This window comes from Nyctereutes procyonoides, unplaced genomic scaffold (genome assembly GCF_905146905.1).
Source record: "Nyctereutes procyonoides isolate TBG_1078 unplaced genomic scaffold, NYPRO_anot_genome, whole genome shotgun sequence".
NCBI lineage: Eukaryota > Metazoa > Chordata > Mammalia > Carnivora > Canidae > Nyctereutes > Nyctereutes procyonoides.
The window spans coordinates 13,176,541-13,192,082 of NW_026575151.1; the positions used below are offsets into that span (position 1 = coordinate 13,176,541).

Consider the following 15,542-nt stretch of genomic DNA (forward strand, 5'->3'; position numbering starts at 1 on the left):
CAGGGATAAATCCCACATGGTCATGGTGAATAATCCTCTTAATGTACTATTGGATCCTATTGGATAGTATCTTGGTGAGAATTTTTGCATCCATATTCATCAAGAATATTGGTCTATAATTCTCCTTTTTGGTGAGGTCTTTGTCTGGTTTTGGTTGGGTCTTTGGCCTCATAAAACGAGTTTGGAACTATTCCCCTCCTTTTCTTTCTTTGTTTTTAAAGATTTTGTTTATTTATTTATTTATGAGAGAGAGAGAGAGAGAGAGAGAGAGAGAGAGAGAGATTGAGAGAGAGGCAGAGACACAGGCAGAGAGAGAGAAGCAGGCTCCATGCAGGGAGCGTGATGTGGGACTCGATCCCAGGACTCCAGGATCATGCTCTGGGCCAAAGGCAGGCGCTCAACCGCTGAGACCTCCAGGCATCCTTCCCCCCACTTTCTATCATTTGAACCAGCTTTAGTAGAAGAGGTATTAGTTCTTCTTTAAACATTTGGTATAATTCCCCTGGGAAGCCATCTGACCCTGGACTTTTATGTCTTGGGAGGTTTTTGATGACTGCTTCAATTTCCTCCCTGATTATTGGCCTGTTCAGGTTTTCTATTTCTTCCGGTTCCAGTTTTGGTAATTTGTGGTTTTCCAGAAATACGTCCATTTCCTCTAGATTGCCTAATTTACTGGCATATAGCTGATCATAGTACGTTTTTAAAATCGTTTGTATTTCCTTGCTATTGGTTGTACTCTCTCCTCTTTCATTCGTGATTTTGTTAATTTGAGTCTTTTTTCTTTTTTAATAAGGCTGGCTAGGGGTTTATCTATCTTATTAATTCATTCAAACAACCAACTCCTGGTTTTGTTGATATAGAGTTCTTCTGGTCTTATTTCACTGAGTTCCACTCCAATCTTTATTATCTCTCTTCTGTATGGTTTAGGCTTTATTTGCTGTTCTTTCTCCAGTTCCTTTAGGTGCAAGGTTACCTTGTGTATTTGAATTTATTCCAATTTTTTTGAGGGAGGCTTGTATTGTGATGTATTTTCCTCTTAGGACCGCTTTTGCAGTGTCCCAAAGATTTTGAATGGTTGTATTTTCATTTTCATTAGTTTCCATGAATCTTTTTAATTCTTCTCTAATTTCCTGGTTGACCCATTCATCTTTTAGTGGGATGCTCTTTAACCTCCATGTGTTTGAGTTTCTTCCAAATTTCCTGTTATTGAGTTCTAGTTTCAAAGCATTGTGGTCTGAAAATATACAGTTAACAATCCCAATGTTTTGGTATCAGTTGAAACCTGATTTGTGATGCATTATGTGGTCTATTCTGGAGAAAGTTCCATGTGCACTTGAGAAGAATGTGTATTCAGTTGCATTCAGATGGAATGTTGTGTATATATCTGTGAAATCTATTTGGTCAGTGTATCACTCAAGGCCCTTGTTTTCTTGCATGTTTTTTTAAAGATTTATTTATTTATTCATGATACACACACACACACAGATTGAGAGAGAGAGAGAGAGGCAGAGACACAGGCAGAGGGAGAAGCAGGCTCCATGCTGGGAACCCAACGCGGAACTTGATTCTAGGACTCCAGGATCTCGCTCTGGGCCAAAGGCAGGTGCTAAACCGCTGAGCCACCTGGGGATCCCAGCGTGTTTTTTTTTTTTTAAGGCCCTTGTTTCTTTGGTGATGTTCTGCTTAGAAGATCTGTCATTTGCTGAAAGTGCCGTGTTGATGTCTCCTACTATTTGTGTATTATTAAGTATCTCCTTACTTAGCTTATTAATTGATTGACATACTTGGCGGCTCCCACATTTAGGGGCTTAAATATTCATAATTGTTAGGTCTTCTTGTTGGATAGACACTTTAAGTACGATATAGTGTCCCTCTTCACCTCTTACTACAGTCTTTGGTATAAACTTTAATTTATCTGATATGAGGATTACTACCCCAGCTTTCTTTTGAGGACCATTTGATTGGTAAATGGTTCTCCACCCCTTTCATTTTTAGGCTGTAGGTGTCCTTAGATCTAATATAAGTCTCTAGACGGCATATAGATGGGTCTTGCTTTTTATCCCGTCTGAAACCTTGCGTCTTTTGATGGGATCATTCAGCTCATTCATGTTCAGAGTAACTATTGGAAGATATGAATTAGTGTCATTGTAATACCTATTCAGTCCCTGTTTTTGTGGATTGTTTCTGTGGGCTTCCTCTTTCTTTTACAGAGTCCCCCTTAATACTTCTTGCTGAGCTGGTTTGATAGTCACAGAGTCTTTCAGTTTCTGTCTATCCTGGAAGCTCTTCATCTCTCCTTCTATTCTGAATGAAAGCCTTGCTGGATATAGTATTCTTGGCTGCATATTCTTGTCATTTAGTGCCCTGAATATACCCTGCCAACCCTTTCTGGCCTGCCAGGTCTCTGTGGAGAGGTCTGCTGTTAATCTGATATTGCTCCCCATGTAAGTTAAAAATCTCTTGTCTCTTTGCTGCTTTAAGGATTTTCTCTTTATCTTTGACATTTACAGGTTTTACAATTAAATGTTGAGGTGTTGAACTGTTTTTATTGATTTTTTGGGGGGTTCTCTCTATCTCTTGGATCTAAATGCCTGTTTTCTTCCCCAGATTTGGGAAGTTCTCAGCTATGATTTATTCAAATATACTTTGTGGTTTCCTCTCTCTCTCAGTCTCGTCTGGGATCCCAATTAGATGTATATTCTTTCTTCTCAAGCTATCATTTATTTCCCTAAGCCTTTCCTCATCGGCTGTTGTTTTTCTCTTTTTTCCTCAGCTTCCTTCCTTTCCATTCTACTTGTCTTCTAAGTCACTCTTTCCACCTCATTACCATAGTAGTTAGAACATCCAGTTTGGATTGCATCTCAGTTAAAGTATTTTTAATATCATCAGCCTGATTAGTTCTGAATTCTGCAGTAACAGACTCTCTAGTGTCCATTATGCTTTTTTCCAGAGCCACCAGTAACTTTATAATTGTATTTCTGAATTGAATTTCTGACATCATATTTAAATCCTTGTTCAGCAAGGGGTACTGTAAAGGGAGGTGGGTGGGGGGATGGGGTGACTGGGTGATGGGCACTGAGGGGGACACTTGATAGGATGAACATTGGTGTTATGCTATATGTTGGCAGATTGAACTCCGATAAAAAAATATATAATAAAAATCCTTGTTCAGTAGCAGAGAGTATTGTTTCCAGTTCTTTCTTTTATGGTGAATTCTTCCTTCTATCATTTTGTGCAGTGCAGAGTGGCTGTATGAGCAGGCTAAATCAAAAATATCAACCACGACATAAGTAAAATACACCCTAGATGAGTCTGAAGAGGTCAGAGACCAGAAAAAAAAAAAAAAAGAAAAAGAAGAATAGAAAAAAATAAAAGGACCACTAAAGTGAAAAACAAATTTTAAAACAAAATAGCAAAAATAAAAACAAAAACAAAGAGGAAAAAAAGAAAAGAAAGGGAGGGGGATGGTGGTGGTAGAGAGAGAATGCAGTCTCCCTGAGGGACCTAGAGGTGATCCTCTTGGTTTTATGCGTATTTTGTTCTGTATGTTAGAAGATGCTTGATCCCAAATTTATATAAACCAGCAATAGTTATATAAAGACCCAAAATTGGCCACAAAAATGTAAACAAGTTAAAAGAAGGGGGCAGAATGGGAAGGAAGAAAGAATATAGTCTCACAGGATGAACCAACACGATGTTCCACTTGGTTCTGGGTGTATGTGGGTCATGTGTTAGAAGTTACTAACTTCCTCTATTGTAAAACAAAATGAGGCAGAAAAAACAAAAAACAAAAACCCGTATCTTGTATATCTCCCAAAATTAAATTGAATATGTTGAAGGGAATCCAGAAGTGAAAAATATATCTAAGACAAGTAATTGTAGAAATATGGAAGTCAAAAAGGAAAAAAAAAAACTTAAAAATGAAGAGCTGGTAAAATATCGGAGTTAGGTGGGAAAAGAGAAAAAATTATGGAAATTTTTAGTCTGATAAGAAAACGAGTCATAATGGAAAAAGAAAAGGGAAAAAATGACTCTCTGGTTCTATATACTATTTTCGCTCAGTCCTAGAACTTTCCAGGGCTGCTTGGTCCAGAACTTGCTCTTCCCCTGTTCTTCCAGCTGGTCTTCTGGGGGAAGGGCCTGCTGTGCTGATTCTCAGGTGTGTGCACCTGGGGGAGCTGCCCCCCCTCCCCCCACTGGGTGCCAGGCTCAGTGGGAGCTGTTTACCCTGTGAGGTCTCTGTTCCCTGGCAGCCCTGCCTCTCACAGGCACAGGGTGACACAAAGAGGAACAACAACACTGGTGGCGACCAGGTCTCCAGCTCTGGAGTTAGCTCCCCCAGTAACCACCCACAGCTCCCAGTCCGAACCGGCCTAGAAGCTCCCCGGTTGGGGGTGCTGGCCTGCACAGCTTGGGGGCGTCCGGCAGCAGGAGAGTCCTCGCTGTCCTGTGCCCTCCCCGCCTCCACCTATCCTGGGGGACCGCAGGATCCTGGGCTGTGTCTGCCCCGTGCCCTGGGATCTGGGGCCCTGTGCCGGTGGACCCACCCACTTGGGGGCCGTGGCTCCTGAAGGGAACGGGGAACAGCCACCTCTGTCCAGAGCCGGGCTCTATGGTAAAGGGAGCTCTGGAATTGGCCCATGGAACCCGCAGGCTTCTCCCAAATGCCCTGAGGGCTGCTCCACTCCAGCCCTTTACCAAGATTGTACCGCAATTTGTAGAGGGCTTTCTCCCAGGCATGCTTCCTCTTATAGTGACTCAGGAGAATCTCGAGGCTTCACTGACCTTCCTGTGACTCTGCCTGATTTCCCTGCTGAGCACTTTTCTGTCAGGGAAAACTCAGGTGTGGATTTTTAAAGTTCCCTCTTGTCCAGGGCTGGGCTTTTGTGCTCCAGGGGTTTTCATGGCTCTACTTTCGACTGGCTTGTCGTGATTCTCCTGCCCCAGTTGATTTTTTATTTTCTTCGCCTTCCTACCTTGTTGGAAGTGAAAACTTTTCTCTCTGTAGCATTCTAGCTACTCTGTCTTTACATTTCAGGTTGAAGTCATAGGTGTTCAGAATGTTTTGAAAGTTATATGGATAAGTTGGTGGGGCCAGGTAAGTTGAGGACCCTACTGCTCCACCATCTTGCTTCAACTTTCTATCACCCATCTTTAATAATGAAGCTGGATCATTAGAAATGACAAATACCCACCTTTTGCTTCGACGTGGATGGACCTGGAGGGTATTATGCTGAGTGAAATAAGTCAATCAGAAAAGGACAAACATTATATGGTCTCATTCATTTGGGGAATATAAAAATTAGTGAAAGGTAATAAAGGGAAAGGAGAGAAAATGAATGAAAATATCAGTAAGGGTGACAAAACATGAGAGACACCTAACTCTGGGAAATGAACAAGGGGTAGTGGAAGGGGAGGTGGGCAGGGGGGGGTGACTGGGTGATGGGCACTGAGGGGGGCACTTGGTGGGATGAGCACTGGGTGTTATGCTATATGTTGGCAAATTGAACTCCAATAAAAAATTATTTTTTCAATAAAAATAAAAAAAATAATGAAGCTGGATGATGAGTGCATTTGAGCTCATTTTACTCCCTACTTTTGTTTGGAACTTTTCATTATACAAAGTTAAAACAGTCACGTTTAAGTTTTGGTCGTATTATCTCAGAGATGTTGAGAGCACCATGGGCCTACTTCCCCAGACTAGTGGGAAGAACAAGAGTCCATAGGGAGAATGGGTGGAATGCTGCTTAGAAGATTCACCTTCCAAGAGTGTCATTTATTTGAGAGTGACCCCCAGTGCTTTCCATGTGGAAAATACTTAGTATCAGACTGCATGAATGCATGAGCATATGAATGAATGAATGTGAATGATTACTGTCCAGTGAATTAGAGAATGATTCTGTCATGAGATCAGGAAGAGAATCTAATTTCGGAGCCAAGTGTAATGCTAAAATGATTTTGTATGCCTCCCATTTTACCAAATTGTGTATTTAAGCACAAATAGCTTATCTACCACATAATAAGGACTATGCCTGCTAATAAAAACATAGCATTCCTATGGCCACAGCAATTGTGTCAGGATGGGCCTAGGGCTGAAGCCAAGTCAAAATGGATCCTGGGACCTTAAAAAAATTATTTATTTATTTATTTATTTATTTATTTATTTATTTATTTATTTATAGCATTTATCTTTGTTTTTAAGAAATAAATGGCAAAATATATACACTGTAGAGTCTGAATCCACCATCACAGAGTGTGAATAATGGTCCGGTTGCGGAACTCCTGAATATACTCTTTGACATGGGTGACAGCCATATTTGGTGCCTTCTACCAACTTCACAAAATAATGGCAAAAAACCATCTCCATAATCCCAAAGCGTCCTCTGCCATGGTATCGGATGGATTTCAGGTATTGGCCTCACCTTGAAGTCGACTCAGTTATATATAAATTGGATCTGAATTCCACATTGTGATCTCTCACTGCCATATCTTGTGCTTCTAAGAGAATCTCTTTAATTATTTGGGCCCCCTTTTTGTCACTGAATTCCAGTTGAGCCAAAGCCTGGTCAATGGACATTCTTTTTTTTTTTTTTTTTTTTTTAATTTTTTTTTTTAATTTTTATTTATTTATGATAGTCACATAGAATGAGAGAGAGAGAGGCAGAGACACAGGCAGAGGGAGAAGCAGGCTCCATGCACCGGGAGCCCGACGTGGGATTCAATCCCGGGTCTCCAGGATCACGCCCTGGGCCAAAGGCAGGCGCCAAACCGCTGCGCCACCCAGGGATCCCTCAATGGACATTCTTTTTATCAATTTTGCCAAACACCACATATTGTCTTTGCTGCATTTTATTTGCCTTCAACAATGGTAGATTTCTGTTGGTCTCCGAGGTTCTCCAGGCAATTGTGGAGTATAAACAGTTTTATTATTCTTTTCCCATTTTCGAGAAATGTTCAGAGACCCACTCATGTGGATATATGACTGGGGTAAAACATCGTGAGATGAAAGAAGCTCTAAGGCCAGATTCCCCCTCAGATTCTGCATCCAAATTCACCCAAACATTCCAATATTGCCGCTACCATCTTTCTCCCTCCCTCTATGGAAGCCTCCAAGTTCATGCACTGATTTTATTTATTTATTCATGAAAGACACACACACAGAGAGGCAGAGACATAGTCAGGGAGAGAAGCAGGCTCCATGCAGGGAACCTGATGCAGGACTCAATCCCGGGGCTCATGATCTTAGGATCATGCCCTAAGCCAAAGGCAGACGCTTAACTGCTGAGCAACCCAGGTGTCCTAAATCCTGGGACTTTTATATGAGTGAATGAAAACAAGGCACACATCTTGCCTTTGAACTTTAAATTGGAAAGAGATATGCCTACCTGAAGGGAGGGCCTGATAAAGCAGAGTGGAGAGAGATCATTATGATGACATCAATTTGAACCCCTGGGGCCAGCTGTACCTGGGGCCATACAGTGTACTGCATGTGGTTTGCTAAAATTCTGAAATATAACCAACACAATCTCATAGTAGCAAAGCACATATGGAACAAAGATTCTAAGCTTACTGTTGCTAGGAAAGAAGAACTATTAGCTTTTATTCTTGTATTTAATTATGAACTATAGATGTAGACGCAGAGTAGAAAATTGAGTCTGTTACACTGGTTGGGTAAGGTACTGACAGAGATTAGTATCAATGTATTTATCATTCCATGCATTCCTCCTGAGAGCTGAGAGAAACCAGGTGATTAGACAGACTCCTGAGCAGGTGAAACCCAGGCATGTTTGAATGTCTTGCCTCTGTGTGTGGTAAGGTGACTTCACCTCAAGTGCTCAGCAGCCTGGTTTATGCTTGGTGGTAGCATCAGACAAATCCAGATTATGGCGGTGAGTAACTCTGGGCTTTCCCCAGCTTCAGACATGGGACGAGTTCACATTTTATCCTTCAGCCTCTAAATGCCCCAATCAGAGCTTCTGAACAGAATTATTGAAGCCTAGCCTTTGGGTGCTATGAATGTCCAGTAATAATTCAACATTCAGGGAATCCAAATTTCTGGGCCTGGTGTTATAGATTAGGGTTGACATGTCTCTTTGTATAATGATGAGAATATGTATCATTATTCCAGCTGTGAGAACTTGGGCAAGTTCCTGAACTTTAAAATGAGAATAATATAAACTAAGAATAATAGTATCTACCGCATAGGGTCTTGTGAGGCTAAATAAGTCACTAATTTTAAGCACTTTGAATAGAAGTTGGCACCCAGTAAATGTTAACTATCATTATTACTGAAAAATAATAATTTTCTGCCTTGGACAGACATTTCCTCTAGAACCTGGATACCTGAAACAAGACAATGAAAAGGCAAAAATATGAGGATTTATGAAAACTGTGAAATGCTCTGTGAGAGTGTGCAACACTTCTTAGGTATAAGACTTTGAAGTCATGTGTTTTAGTTTTCTGAGGTATTGAGTCAGTTGGAAAGCTTGACTAGAAGTTTCTTGACAGGGGATGAAGGCATTGTTTCTTTCTCCCTTAGGGTTCTGCTAGGTGACCATCACAGGCTAGCTAACTACCATCTTGTAACCATACCTTACCAGACAGTGGTTTCTGTACATCTCAATAGTTCAGCTGGTAGGGGTTTGAGAGAGTTCTTTGAAATATCCAGGTGGCACAGGAAGTAGTACTAATTCAAGACTTGGAAACAAATTTAGCCAATGTCTCAAGGAGATGATGAGGGCTGATAAGCAGCCCCTAGGTTTTCAGAGATGAAACAATTTGGATTTACATTTGTAGAATGCTCTTGTTAATAATTTTCTTTCCCTCCCCTTTGTCCTTCCACTTCCCCCTTTCTCTCTCTGTTTCACAAGAAGTATATGCTCCCCTCTCCAGGAGTAACCATTTTTACCAGTTTGACATCCTTTTATTCCTTTTTCTGTGTGTTTGCACACACACATATAGAAACTATTTTGTAGAAGGGTTTAAACAATTTTTATATAAATGGGACATTTTGAGTTGCCATCTAAAGCTTTTAAAGATTATTTATTTGAGAGAGAGAGCACGTGCAAGGAGGAGCAGAGGGACAAGAGCCAAACCAAGAGTTGGTTGCTCAACCAACTAAGCCACTCAGGTGCCCCTAAATTATTTTTCACTTAAAACACCTTTTCTTTCCATGACAATACATATAGATGGATCTCTTTTCAATTGTTGCTTACTACTGCATTATATGAGTGCAACATAGTTTATCATCATTTGATAGAATTTGAGCTGCTTTCATTTTTTGCTCTTGCAATCCTTCCATGGCCCTCTTTGAGTACATGCAGGGCTTTTTTTTTGCCATAAGGTACATTGAAAAATAACCTGCTGAAACCGTGTTTAGATTTAAATTATAGAACACATTTTCATTTTGCTCTAAAATTTCCCAATCCCTGTGGGGCCTTGGTGGGTTTGAGCCTTTATTGCTGGTTAAAATGATTTCCCATCTTTGGGTGCCTGCATGGCTCTGTTGGTTAAGTGTCTGCCTTTGGCTCAGGTCATTATCTCAGGGTTCTGGGATCGAGTTCTGCATCGGGCTCCCTGTTCAGTGGGGAGCCTGCTTTTCTCCCTCTGCTGCTCTTCCTGCTCAAGTGTGCACACGTGCTCTCTCTTGCGTGAGTGCAGGCACACTCTTTCTCAAATAAGTAAAATCTTAAAAAATATATATTTCCCATCTTTTCAATAAAATGGCCAGATAATGTTGATGGCCACAGAAAGGTGAAATCTGAATCTCAATAAGACAGTCTCTACTTATAAGTCCCATCTACAAGTGTGTGATAGTGAGAGTGACAACCAAAATGTTTGCTGAAATCCTCAGGATTTCAGAGGTAATTTCCTTCAGCTGTGTAGCCTAGCAACATTTTGTACCATTATAAAATGTTGGGTGGCTCAGTTGCTAAAAACCTGCTTTCGGCTCAGGTCATGATCCTGGGGCTCTGGGATAGATCCCCATATCAGGCTCCCTGCTCAGTGGGGAGTCTTCTCCCTCTCCCTCTGTGGCTCCCCCTGCTTGTGCTCTCTTGCACTGTCAAATAAATAAAATCTTAAAAAAAATAAAATCAACCTCTTTTATAAGCACCAGTATCATTCATTTAAAATTGTCTGATGAGTACACTGTTAGCAAGTCTGTAGCTGAAGGCCCGTCTCCACAAGGTGCTCATCATCTGTATTTGTGGTCAGAATCCTGCACAGCCTTACCATCTTTGTTTAATAAAACATGTCTATTTAAAAAAAAAAGTGAGGCCAGACCTGCTGAGTCAGATGTAATATCTTTGAACTGCACAAGCTCTACCACAAGGATTTGGGACACAATTCTGTCAGGAACTCCTCTGTTGCCAACTACCACAAAGGAGCTAAGATGAGTTCAAAGATGATCTATTTAGTGACTGATAGTCTGAGACAGTGCTACTCAAAGTAGCTAGCCTGTGAACTCTTTTTTACTGGTCCAGAATGAGATAATGCACTTGTTCCAGAATGTAAACCACTGTACTGTTTCACTCACCGAAAAAGTCTTGCTATGGAAAAAATGTTAACTGAAGGGGTGCCTGAGTGGCTCAATCAGTTGAGTGTCTGCCTTCAGCTCAGGTCATGATCTCAGGGTCCTGGGATTGAGTCTGCATCTGGCTTCCTGCTCACTGGGGAGTCTGCTTCTCATTCTCCCTGGATGCTCTCTCTCAAATAATAAAGATCATAAAAAAAAATGTTAACTGAACTAAACTGCTTTGTGACATAGTTGATTTACATTCTGATGCAAACTCCTTACTTTGTACAGTGGTCTGTGAACCACATTTTTGATTAGCACTGGGATGCTTTATGAAATCGGGAATGAATGACTTTTTCAGAGTTGAGGTGGGAGGATGGAGAATGGTGATTACAGTTTTCTCTTTCAAAGGGACAGTGTTTTGTACCTGCTTTTGAGCTACCCCAGAGAGAGAAGCTTATTTAAGGCCACCATTGCCTGTACCACTATCATTCCCTAGAACATGCATTTCTCTTCATGCTTTTGCCCTTCTTCTTGTTCTTATCTTTTTCCATGCTTCTGGAATGGGATTTAAAGAAAGAAAAATAATATAGGGAAAGCTCCTTGTATGTTTTCTGTTTTGCAAACAATTAAATACAATTCTCACCACAACTGGCTGAGGAAAGTATTACTACTTTGTCAATGCCCAGAGATGTTTACTGACTTGGTCCAGGTCCTTCATGTAATAACGTGGCAGGCTTGAGCCTTGACCCTAGGTCTGTTTACTTCTCTACCAGGTGTTTTGGTCTTCTGCTCTCACATCTGAGGAGGTACAAAGAGAATTCAGGTCCTGCAACAAAACTTGAAAAGTGCCCATACTGACATAAAGTTCCATTTTGAAACTTTGAGGTTCCATTAGCCCCTCAGGATTGGTACCTTGTTTCATTGCTGCAGTCCTGCCACGTTCCCCACTTCTCTGAGTTTGTTAGATACTTATGTGTCCCTGTAGTAGAGAATACCTTCATCTTATCATTTTTGTGTCCCTCACAATAGGACACAGGGCTTTAAAAGCCGTATTACATGAGGAGTTGTTGCACTGAATATTATTAGCCTATAAAGTTCTCTATGTGCCAAAGATAAATATTAGATGAATGAGACTGAGACTCATACACAAATGCTTTAAGATGTTGTGTTATGAATCTGAGCATGTGTGCAGTCTTATAAAGCAGTGCATGGTGGGGAGAAAGGCACCAGGCAGCCCTGTCTCCTGAGATGCATTCCTTGCTGTCCCTGGATCATGGTGTTTGGAACTTGTCTATAAACTCTTTGAGGACAGGAACTGGGTCTCTTTATTGTTTCTCCAGTGTCTAGCATGTTCCTTGGCATACAGTTCCTGGCACTTGAAAAATGTGTAGAATTACTCAGTGTGCTAAATTCTCAGCACTTGCTCCTAAACTGTTGTTACCAGTGCTATTAATTCCCATGTGGTTCTTTTTTTTTAATAAAATAATTTTTTATTGGTGTTCAATTTACCAACATAACACCCAGTGCTCATCCCGTCAAGTGTCCCCCTCAGTGCCCGTCACCCATGTGGTTCTGTATTTTCTTCTGCTCCTGGATTTCCTAGGCCTGATCTCACATTTTTTTCTATCTCTGCCAGCTCCTGCTTTGCATCAGGGCCAATTCTAGGACCAGAAGCACAGCAGGGAGGAAGGTGAGAGAGTTGACAATTGTTAGAACTATGGTGAAAGTGAGAATGGGGAAAATTAACAAGGCAGGAAGCCACAAATGTTGGAGAGGATGCGGAGAAAAGGGAACCCTCTTACACTGTTGGTGGGAATGTGAACTGGTGCAGCCACTCTGAAAAACTGTGTGAAGGTTCCTCAGAGAGTTAAGAATAGACCTGCCCTACGACCCAGCAATTGCACTGTTGGGGATTTACCCCAAAGATTCAGATGCAATGAAACACCGGGACACCTGCACCCCGATGTTTCTAGCAGCCATGTCCACAAGCTGTGGAAGGAGCCTCGGTGCCCATCGAAAGATGAATGGATAAAGAAGATGTGGTCTATGTATACAATGGAATATTACTCAGCCACTAGAAACGACAAATACCCACAATTTGCTTCAACGTGGATGGAACTGGAGGGTATTATGCTGAGTGAAGTAAGTCAATCAGAGAAGGACAAACAGTGTATGTTCTTTCATTTGGGGAATATAAATAATAGTGAAAGGGAATATAAGGCAAGGGAGAAGAAGTGTGTGGGAAATATCAGAAAGGGAGACAGAACATAAAGACTCCTAACTCTGGGAAACGAACTAGGGGTGGTGGAGGGGGAGGAGGGCGGGGGGTGGGGGTGAATGGGTGATGGGCACTGAGGGGTACACTTGACGGGATGAGCACTGGGTGTTATTATGTATGTTGGTAAATTGAACACCAATAAAAATTAATTTATAAAAAAAAATAAAAAAAAATAAATTTATTTTTTATTGGTGTTCAATTTACCAACATACATAATAACACCCAGTGCTCATCCCATCAAGTGCCCCCCTCAGTGCCCGTCACCCATTCACTCCCACCCCCCGCCCTCCTCCCCTTCCACCACCCCTAGTTCGTTTCCCAGAGTTAGGAGTCTTTATGTTCTGTCTCCCTTTCTGATATTTCTCACACATTTCTTCTCCCTTCCCTTATATTCCCTTTCGCTATTATTCATATTCCCCAAATGAATGAGAACATACACTGTTTGTCCTTCTCCGGTTACTGTGGCCAAGTTCAAAAAGGGTGTTGCCTGAGTTCTCCTCTGGGATTTTGATGGAATCTTGTCTCACATTTAGATCTTTCATCTATTTTGAGTTTATCTTTGTATATGGTGCAAGAGTGGTCCAGTTTCATTCTTCTGCATGTGGATGTCCAATTTTCCCAGCACCATTTATTGAAGAGACTGTCTTTTTTCCAGTGGATCGTCTTTCCTCCTTTATCGAATATTAGTTGACCATAAAGTTCAGGGTCCACTTCTGGGTTCTCTGTTCTGTTCCATTGATCTATATGTCTGTTTTTGTGCCAGTACCACACTGTCTTGATGAACACAGCTTTGTAGTACAACCTGAAATCTGGCATTGTGATGCCCCCAGATATGGTTTTCTTTTTTAATATTCCCCTGGCTATTCAGGGTCTTTTCTGATTCCACACAAATCTTAAGATGATTTGTTCTAAGTCTCTGAAGAAAGTCCATGGTATTTTGATAGGGATTGCATTATACGTGTAAATTGCCCTGGGTAACATTGACATTTTCACAATATTAATTCTGCCAATCCATGAGCATGGAATATTTTTCCATCTCTTTGTGTCTTCCTCAATTTCTTTCAGAAGTGTTCTGTAGTTTTTAGGGTATATTTTGAGAACCATTTGAATGGTAAATGGTTTTCCAACCTTTTATTTTCAGGTTGTAGGTGTCCTTCTGTCTAAAATGAGTCTCTTGTAGACAGCAAATAGATGGGTCCTATTTTTTTATCCAGTCTGAAACTCTGCGCCTTTTGATGGGGTCATTAAGTCCATTCACGTTCAGAGTTACTTGAACTTCTTCTTAAAGGGGAGTTTTAAGAGTCCCCCTTAAAATTTCTTGCAGAGCTGGTTTGGAGGTCACATATTCTTTCAGGTCCTGCCTGTCTTGGAAGCTCTTTATCTCTCCTTCCATTTTGAATGAGAGCCTTGCTGGATAAAGTATTCTTGGTTGCATGTTCTTCTCATTTAGGACCCTGAATATATCCTGCCAGCCCTTTCTGGCCTGCCAGGTCTCTGTGGAGAGGTCTGCTGTTACCCTAATATTCCTCCCCATGAAAGTCAGGGACTTCTTGTCTCTTGCTGCTTTAAGGATCTTCTCTTTATCTTTGGAATTTGGAAGCTTCACTATTAGATGTCGAGGTGTTGAACGGTTTTTATTGATTTTAGGGGGGGATCTCTCTATTTCCTGGATCTGAATGCCTGTTTCCCTTCCCAGATTGGGAAAGTTTTCAGCTAGGATTTGTTCAAATACATATTCTGGCCCTCTGTCCCTTTCGACGCCCTCGGGAACCCCAATTAAACGTAGGTTTTTCTTCCTCAGACTGTCATTTATTTGCCTTAATCTGTCTTCATGGTCCCTTAATTGATTGTCTCTTTTTTCCTCAGTTTCCCTCTTTGCCATTAACTTGTCTTCTATGTCACTCACTCGTTCTTCCACCTCGTTAACCCTCGTCGTTAGGACTTCTAGTTTGGATTGCATCTCATTCAATTGATTTTTAATTTCTGCCTGATTGGATCTAAATTCTGCAGTCATGAAGTCTCGTGAGGCCTTAATGCTTTTTTCTAGAGCCACCAGTAGCTGTAAAATGGTGCTTCTGAATTGGCTTTCTGACACTGAATTGTAATCCAGATTTTGTAACTCTGTGGGAGAGAGGGCTGTTTCTGATTCTTTCTTTTGAGGTGAGGTTTTCCTTCTAGTCATTTTGCTCAGTGCAGAGTGGCCAAAAACAAGTTGTATTGGAACACGGGGGAGTATCACTGGTCCGTCCAGCTGGTTTTCTGGGGGAGGGGCCTGCACTTGGGGGAGCTGCTCAGCCCCTGCCTGCTGCAGGGCTCAGCGGGGGTTGTTTACCCCGTGGGGCCCCAGGAGGAACAGCAGCAGTTGCTATGGCAACTCTGGAAGCCTGGATTCAGCCTCCGCAGGAACTACGGGGCTCGGAGCTCTCGGCTCTCCGTCCGCAGGGCCTGGAGGCTCCGGGGCGGGGCCGCTGATCTGCTCAGCTCCGGGCAGGAGCGTCCTTGCTGTCCTGGGCCCTCCCGGCCTCTGCCTGTCCCGGGGGAGGCCGGATCCTGGGCTGTGTCCCGGCGCCCTGTGCTCCGGGGCCTGCGCTGTGGGATTCGCGCTCCCGCCCTGCAGCTCCCTCCCTGGAGCCGCTCCCGAGCCCTCCGAGCTGCTCCGGTCGGTCCCTCTGTGCGCGCTGCAGCCCTTAGGGAGCTCGGAGCACTCTCCTGCGCTCGCAGGTGTCTGTTAGTGTCCCCGGGAGC

At 42.2% G+C, this 15,542-nt stretch overlaps 1 pseudogene; it reads right to left on the reverse strand.

The window, feature by feature from the left end:
* Positions 1–6,246: 6,246 nt before the first annotated feature.
* On the reverse strand, positions 6,247–7,045 carry LOC129501774 (39S ribosomal protein L22, mitochondrial-like; annotated as a pseudogene).
* Positions 7,046–15,542: the final 8,497 nt, after the last annotated feature.